Consider the following 9631-nt stretch of genomic DNA (forward strand, 5'->3'; position numbering starts at 1 on the left):
CCTAACTGTGCCTCTAGCACACACACATAGAACCCAAAGTGTGCCTGGTGCATACACCTTGAGATATCTCATCAAACCCCCCCTCAAGGGAATGCCTCAGGCTATGTCAAGGATACATCTAGTCTCATAGTTTCTCATGCCATCTCATGGTGGTCAAGGATAAATCTATGGCTAGGATCTCATCCTAGGAAGGGTTCCCAAGGGTGTGAAGTAAACAAAGGGATACATAAGACCTTCCAATGGTTATCTCCCCTGCATGTACATGCACACAATGTCTGCAAGAGGTACCCCCCCTCAAGGGAATGCCTCAGGCTATGTCAAGGATACATCTAGTCTCATAGTTTCTCATGCCATCTCATGGTGGTCAAGGATAAATCTATGGCTAGGATCTCATCCTAGGAAGGGTTCCCAAGGGTGTGAAGTAAACAAAGGGATACATAAGACCTTCCAATGGTTATCTCCCCTGCATGTACATGCACACAATGTCTGCAGGAGGTACCATGGAGCAAAACACATACACATGGCTTACATCATATGGTGACCAGAGGTGTTTACAAAGAACACAATAGTTTATTCCATTCATTTTGGAGGACTATCCAGGCAGAGTACCTTGACTCAACATAAAAGAGAGATCTGGAGCATATATGGAGATGGTTCAAAAAGCATAATCTTCATAGGATGCCTCATCTTGTGGAGGCACATCAACTGAAAGTAAATTGGCAATTTCTGGTTTTGTAGTTGCTTCCTTTTTGGCCTTACAAAACTTTTCATGGTGATTGTTTTTGCCACAATATTTGCAAGGATTGATCTTGAAGCAATCTTTTGAGAGGTGATTAGTCTTCCCACAATGTTTGCAAGGTTGAAAATTTCCCATTTGAGTTTTTATGGCATAGGCTTTCTCCTCTCTAGCAGGATCTCGTGCCGGGCATGTAGGAGCTAAGGATTCTCCAGCATTAGAGGCTATTGAAGAAGAAGTTGAAGCAGGTTTGACAAGCCCCCAGAGGTTTTCCCTCATCAATGCAAACTTAATTTTCATATGCCATGTGTGAAAGCCTTTACCATTGAACTTATCCATATTCAAGAAGGTAGCCATGAGAGGGTGTAACCCAAAATGGGCAGTGTCTACTCTCTTACAAGGCTAGAAAGAGTTGAAAAGCTTCAAAGTACAAGCATTTAGTGTAGCAAAGACTTGTAACCAAATTCCATACTACAAATCATAATGAAAATGATGCTTCAACTTGCATGCTTCATAGAGGTGGCTAAATGAAAGTATTCCAAGAAAATCCAGGTATAGCAACCTAAAGGAAAGTTGTAGTTACAATTGTATTGATGCTATTCAACACTTTAAAACATCAAAAATGCTAAAGTAGCATCTAATGTAGCACCAGACTCACAACATTTTCAAAACTGTCCAAAACAGAGGCTTGATCTTGGAGGGCTTGTATCTCACTCTTCAAAGCAAAGAAAAGAGGGCTTTCTAGGTAGAAATAAAGCTGGTATACCAGAGAAGAGCCACTGAAGAAGAGAGGCAAAATGCCACGTCACGTCACCATAGCCGGGAGCTTGAATGTCGACTGGTTTTTTGCCTGTTTCTCCCTCCCTGGTGGACCATTTCACTTCAAATTTGAACAAGAGCTAGCTCATGCTGTTGTACAAGCTTGGCTTAGAGGAATTTTGGAATGACTGCTCCAGCAAGTCGAATTGCACGAAATGGCATCAGGAAGAAGGCGACTGTTGCGTGGTTTCGTGGGCACCATTGTCTAATTCCTATGACGTAGTCGCCCATATGAAGGGTCTCTCCAGCCAGAAGGACCTTAGGAATGGTTGCTTATAGGTAGAGAACTCAGCCCTCCAAGTGTTTGGGCAGAAAGGGACAAAATGGAGAGGAAGGTGAAGAAGAAGAAGAAGATGACATGGCATAAATGGGCTCAAGGAGGATCATAGTGCTCTGATACCATGTTGGAGAAGTGAAAGGAAAGCATGAAGCTGACTCGACTGGTAGGTCCATGATTGTACTTTGCCTCCTCGACTCTCCCGTCTGTACTTCGCCTACCTATATAAGAGGCCTCTGCTATGATTACCGATGGACTGTGATACCCACCATCTAGCCCCACTGAGCTTTGCCTGACCTGTTGTTTTTGCTTTGCACTGCCACGTCGCTCGTCCTTGGAGCTTCTCTGGCTGTGCCATTGTCTGGCTACTCTACTAGCACCATCCATGCCATGTACTTCGAACATCGTCTGCATTTCTCTATGCCGCCTTCAAAGACACACGTCCCCCTCATACACTCATAGGTTCTTAGTTCTTTTAAAAACCGTACCTTCTAATTTAATATTTAAAAACCCCCCCCTCCCCCTCTCTTCTCTATATCATTTTATCGGATTTACCCCTCTAATTGATGTTCTTTCCCTTCTCTATATCCCCCCCCCTCCCCTTCTCTCTAAATCTTTATTCCCCCTCTTATTTATGGAACATAACCCCACTTTCAAATTAACACTCTAAGGTTATTTTTTACTTCTTTAGCCCATTTTAATTCACTTTATTTTTTCTCTTTAGGTTACCTTTATTTAGATTTTTTCTTTTCAAGCACTTTTAACCCCCTTGTTTAATTTACCCATTCAACTACACTCCCATCTTCATTAGTTCAAATTCCCTCCACGTCTTTTACACTAACCCCCCCTTTCCTTTCCCCCCATTATTTTACATTAAAGTCCTTGCCCCCCCCCCCCCCCCCCCCCCCCTCAATTTTGCTTGGTTGTTTAATAACTACAACTTCTAGCATCTCTATACCTCTCTACATCCTCATTTTATAAATATCTCGACATCATTATTGCATTGACCTATGATTCAAAAGGGTCTTTCATTTCTATTGTTTTTAATCCACTTGGTATTGAATCTTTAACCTTGTGAGAGAAGGTACGCTTGCAAAAACAAGCCTACTACCACCTAGATTGGTGTGTTGTCTCAAGCTCTTTTTATTGCAAGAAAAGAATAACATATGATATCGTGCAGTGTTTTGAATTGTTCATATATGATTCCATGGCATTCATGCTAACCCCTTGATACATGATAATTGTATCTATTATAGTTAAAAATTTTCATTTGAAATATAGTCTCATTACAGTATGTATCGTTTTATTAATGTGGATATTGCAACAACGATTCGTATGTATGAAGTCTAGTATCACCATTTATGAATTATCATCTTGTGAAGATGTTACACTCATCATTTGATTCAAGAATTTGGTAGAATGAAGGTTTATGTTGCTTTTAGACAACATCAAAAAATAATGCACAATCTAGTTGACTTTTATGTTAATCTTTCCATCCTTGTAAGGATAATTTGAGGGACTTTAATGAATCACATGATTCATGAAAGATTGATAGGATGAGTTCTCAAGCATACTCAAGATCTAGGCATGTATTATTTATTGAACCTCAAAGCCTCTATCGATAGGATATGAAAAGATAGCACACAAAAAATGATGCATATTTGCAAAAATGTTACATCAATTTCTTCCACTCTTCTAGTTATTCAGAATGAGGATGATCATCTGAATCAAGGCATTGCATGAATCAAGCATTCAAGAATGGATAATAAGATGAACAGTTGCATTGGTGGCATAAAAGGAAAATATGAACTTTTTGCGTAAGTGTTGCATCTATTGCGAACATTCTAGTATTTCCTAAAAACTCAATAACCAAGACATTGCACTAATAATAAAACTTACTGGAATGATTGATAGGATGAGTTTCATAGATACATTTATGATAATTATGCATGAAAATATAATGTATTCACTTCGAAGGTATTGGCAAGTTTTTGACACATATTCCGATGAAAAATATGTGGGACATTTATTTGTTGGTAGGGAAAATGTCTATATGTCTATCGAAAATAAACCATCGAGGGTCTTGACAAAATTCGATAATACTTGAAAGCATCAGCATGGCTATCACGCCCTTATAGTGATTTAAAAAAATGTGAAGCAAATGGTCTTGTTTCAACCTCTTTTTTTTCCACCACATATATTTTATTACGACGTAATACATATGATTGCATATCATCCAAGCTACAAAATTGCAAAAAAATGTCATATCATGTATTGTTACAAATTTCCTTACAAAGACTAGTACAATAATGAATAAGGTGTACAAAATGGCAAAATCCCAAAGCGTGGCGCTAAATTGTCGATCCTCGTCCTCCTCATCCTGATCATGTCAATCTTGGTCTAGCCTCCTCCCTCGCCTCTAAGTAGCTCTAGTCTTGTCAGTCGATATCCTCCGTGTATGTCCTCGTTTGGGTCAGTCGTGCCCTAGTAATGTTGCTTTAAATAATTTAGAAAATATAATTAAAGCTTGATTGTAAAAATGGAAAGATCAAGAAAGTTTTGAGAACAAGGAGGATTGGAGACTTATGTGACGACGCGTCACTACCATCCAATTGATAGGTACAACATCGCACTCCAACTTCTCGAATAGAGCCCGCCTTCCATGCTCATATGCTATATGTGCTCCTTCTCTGTATGGATTCCATCAATCCCGGTATACTTTTGAACCCAAATTAAAAACGTCAGATGAAGTGCTATGAATAAAACATGTATTTAAACCAAATCAAAAATTAGAAAAGAAGTATATATATAGCACACATATACTTACCACCTAGCCTTGTTTCTTGCCACCACTCTCAAGGTGTGGAGCACCTCTGGTCCGCATACAACTCGTGATGCCTTCAACTAGTTTTCCCACCACTCTAATTTCGTCTTGAATCTTTGTCTCATGCCCTTTCAATCTAACTTATTCACATGAGGAGGTCTTGGTCTACCGTGTTGGAGAAGTGAAAGGAAAGCATGAAGCTGAACACCAAATGAGAATGCTTGCTTGCTTATGGAATGAAGAAAGGTGAGGTCCATATGTAGGCACCAAGCTCCACAATCATCTCCTCAATCATCTCCTCAATCAGCTCCTAGAATCTCTCAATCATCCTATGTGGCATCTACCACCACGTCATAATGCTTATGGGCACCTAACTGTGCCTCTAGCACACACACATAGAACCCAAAGTGTGCCTGGTGCATACACCTTGGAACATCTCATCAAACCCCCCCTCAAGGGAATGCCTCAGGCTATGTCAAGGATACATCTAGTCTCATAGTTTCTCATGCCATCTCATGGTGGTCAAGGATAAATCTATGGCTAGGATCTCATCCTAGGAAGGGTTCCCAAGGGTTTGAAGTACAACAAGGGATACATAAGACCTTCCAATGGTTATCTCCCCTGCATGTACATGCACACAATGTCTGGGCAAGAGGTACCCCCCCTCAGGGAATGCATCAGCTATGTCAAGGATACATCTAGTCTCATAGTTTCTCATGCCATCTCATGGTGGTCAGGATAAATCTATGGCTAGGATCTCATCCTAGGAAGGGTTCCCAAGGGTGTGAAGTAAACAAAGGGATACATAAGACCTCCAATGGTTATCTCCCCTGCATGTACATGCACACAATGTCTGCAGGAGGTACCATGGAGCAAAACACATACACATGGCTTACATCATATGGTGACCAGAGGTGTTTACAAAGAACACAATAGTTTATTCCATTCATTTTTGAGGACTATCCAGGCAGAGTACCTTGACTCAACATAAAAGAGAGATCTGGAGCATATATGGAGATGGTTCAAAAAGCATAATCTTCATAGGATGCCTCATCTTGTGGAGGCACATCAACTGAAAGTAAATTGGCAATTTCTGGTTTTGTAGTTGCTTCCTTTTTGGCCTTACAAAACTTTTCATGGTGATTGTTTTTGCCACATATTTGCAAGGATTGATCTTGAAGGCAATCTTTTGAGAGGTGATTAGTCTTCCCACAATGTTTGCAAGGTTGAAAATTTCCCATTTGAGTTTTTATGGCATAGGCTTTCTCCTCTCTAGCAGGATCTCGTGCCGGGCATGTAGAGGGGCTAAGGATTCTCCAGCATTAGAGGCTATTGAAGAAGAAGTTGAAGCAGGTTTGACAAGCCCCCAGAGGTTTTCCCTCATCAATGCAAACTTAATTTTCATATGCCATGTGTGAAAGCCTTTACCATTGAACTTATCCATATTCAAGAAGGTAGCCAGGGAGGGTGTAACCCAAATGGGCAGTGTCTACTCTCTTACAAGGCTAGAAAGAGTTGAAAAGCTTCAAAGTACAAGCATTTAGTGTAGCAAAGACTTGTAACCAAATTCCATACTACAAATCATAATGAAAATGATGCTTCAACTTGCATGCTTCATAGAGGTGGCTAAATGAAAGTATTCCAAGAAAATCCAGGTATAGCAACCTAAAGGAAAGTTGTAGTTACAATTGTATTGAATGCTATTCAACACTTTAAAACATCAAAAATGCTAAAGTAGCATCTAATGTAGGCACCAGACTCACAACATTTTTCAAAACTGTCAAAACAGAGGCTTGATCTTGGAGGGCTTGTATCTCACTCTTCAAAGCAAAGAAAAGAGGGCTTTCTAGGTAGAAATAAAGCTGGTATACCAGGAAGAGCCACTGAAGAAGAGGCAAAATGCCACGTCACGTCACCATAGCCGGAGCTTGAATGTCGACTGGTTTTTTGCCTGTTTCTCCCTCCCTGGTGGACCATTTCACATTCAAATTTGAACAAGAGCTAGCTCATGCTGTTGTACAAGCTTGGCTTAGAGGAATTTTGGAATGACTGCTCCAGCAAGTCGAATTGCACGAAATGGCATCAGGAAGAAGGCGACTGTTGCGTGGTTTCGTGGGCACCATTGTCTAATTCCTATGACGTAGTCGCCCATATGAAGGGTCTCTCCAGCCAGAAGGACCTTAGGAATGGTTGCTTATAGGTAGAGAACTCAGCCCTCCAAGTGTTTGGGCAGAAAGGGACAAATGGAGAGGAAGGTGAAGAAGAAGAAGAGATGACATGGCATAAATGGGCTCAAGGAGGATCATAGTGCTCTGATACCATGTTGGAGAAGTGAAAGGAAAGCATGAAGCTGACTCGACTGGTAGGTCCATGATTGTACTTGCCTCCTCGACTCTCCCGTCTGTACTTCGCCTACCTATATAAGAGCCTCTGCTATGATTACCGATGGACTGTGATACCCACCATCTAGCCCCACTGAGCTTTGGCCTGACCTGTTGTTTTTGCTTTGCACTGCCACGTCGCTCGTCCTTGGAGCTTCTCTGGCTGTGCCATTGTCTGGCTACTCTACTAGCACCATCCATGCCATGTACTTCGAACATCGTCTGCATTTCTCTATGCCGCCTTCAAAGACACACGTCCCCCTCATACACTCATAGGTTCTTAGTTTCTTTTAAAAACCGTACCTTCTATTTTAATATTTAAAAACCCCCCCCTCCCCCTCTCTTCTCTATATCATTTTATCGGATTACCCCCTAATGATGTTCTTCTTCCCTTCTCTATATCCCCCCCCCTCCCCTTCTCTCTAAATCTTTATTCCCCCTCTTATTTATGGAACATAACCCCACTTTCAAATTAACACTCTAAGGTTATTTTTTACTTCTTTAGCCATTTTAATTCACTTTATTTTTTCTCTTTAGGTTACCTTTATTTAGATTTTTTCTTTTCAACACTTTTACCCCCTTGTTTGATTTTACCCATTCAACTACACTCCCATCTTCATTAGTTCAAATTCCCTCCACGTCTTTTACACTAACCCCCCCTTTCCTTTCCCCCCATTATTTTACATTAAAGTCCTTGCCCCCCCCCCCCCCCCCCCCCCCTCAATTTGCTTGGTTGTTTAATAACTACAACTTTCTAGCATCTCTATACCTCTCTACATCCTCATTTTATAAATATCTCGACATCATTATTGCATTGACCTATGATTCAAAAGGGTCTTTCATTTCTATTGTTTTTAATCCACTTGGTATTGAATCTTTAACCTTGTGAGAGAAGGTACGCTTGCAAAAACAAGCCTACTACCACCTAGATTGGTGTGTTGTCTCAAGCTCTTTTTATTGCAAGAAAAGAATAACATATGATATCGTGCAGTGTTTTGAATTGTTCATATCTGATTCCATGGCATTCATGCTAACCCTTGATACATGATAATTGTATCTATTATAGTTAAAAATTTTCATTTGAAATATAGTCTCATTACAGTATGTATCGTTTTATTAATGTGATATTGCAACAACGATTCATATGTATGAAGTCTAGTATCACCATTTATGAAGTATCATCTTGTGAAGATGTTACACTCATCATTTGATTCAAGAATTTGGTAGAATGAAGGTTTATGTTGCTTTTAGACAACATCAAAAAATAATGCACAATCTAGTTGACTTTTATGTTAATCTTTCCATCCTTGTAAGGATAATTTGAGGGACTTTAATGAATCACATGATTCATGAAAGATTGATAGGATTGAGGTTCTCAAGCATACTCAAGATCTAGGCATGTATTATTTATTGAACCTCAAAGCCTCTATCGATAGGATATGGAAAAGATAGCACACAAAAAATGATGCATATTTGCAAAATGTTACATCAATTTCTTCACTCTTCTAGTTATTCAGAATGAGGATGATCATTCTGAATCAAGGCATTGCATGAATCAAGCATTCAAGAATGGATAATAAGATGACAGTTTCATTGGTGGCATAAAAGGAAAATATGAACTTTTTGCGTAAGTGTTGCATCTATTGCGAACATTCTAGTATTTCCTAAAAAACTCAATAACCAAGGACATTGCACTAATAATAAAACTTATGAATGATTGATAGGATGAGTTTCATAGATACATTATGATAATTATGCATGAAAATATAATGTATTCACTTCGAAGGTATTGGCAAGTTTTTGACACATATTCCGATGAAAAATATGTTGGACATTTATTTGTTGGTAGGGAAAATGTCTATATGTCTATCGAAAATAAACCATCGAGGGTCTTGACAAAATTCGATAATACTTGAAAGCATCAGCATGGCTATCACGCCCTTATAGTGATTTAAAAAATGTGAAGCAAAATGGTCTTGTTTCAACCTCTTTTTTTTCCACTACATATATTTTATTACGACTAATACAAAATGATTGCATATCATCCAAGCTACAAAATTGCAAAAAAAATGTCATATCATGTATTGTTACAAAATTTCCTTACAAAGACTAGTACAATAATGATAAGGTGTACAAAATGGCAAAATCCCAAAGCGTGGCGCTAATTGTCGATCCTCGTCCTCCTCATCCTGATCATGTCAATCTTTGGTCTAGCCTCCTCCCTCGCCTCTAAGTAGCTCTAGTCTTGTCAGTCGATATCCTCGTGTATGTCCTCGTTTGGGTCAGTCGTGCCCTAGTAATGTTGCTTTAAATAATTTAGAAAATATAATTAAAGCTTGATTGTAAAAATGGAAAGATCAAGAAAGTTTGAGAACAAGGAGGATTGAGACTTATGTGACGACGCGTCACTACCATCCAATTGATAGGTACAACATCGCACTCCAACTTCTCGAATAGAGCCGCCTTTCCATGCTCAATGCTATATGTGCTCCTTCTCTGTATGGATTCCATCAATCCCGGTATACTTTTGAACCCAAATTTAAAAACGTCAGATGAAGTGCTATGAATAAAACAATGTATTTAAACCAAATCAA

The sequence above is a fragment of the Dipteris shenzhenensis genome, chromosome 10 (genome assembly GCF_047967505.1).
Source record: "Dipteris shenzhenensis isolate YYH24624 ecotype China chromosome 10, Dip_SZ_1.0, whole genome shotgun sequence".
Taxonomy (NCBI): Eukaryota; Viridiplantae; Streptophyta; class Polypodiopsida; order Gleicheniales; family Dipteridaceae; genus Dipteris; species Dipteris shenzhenensis.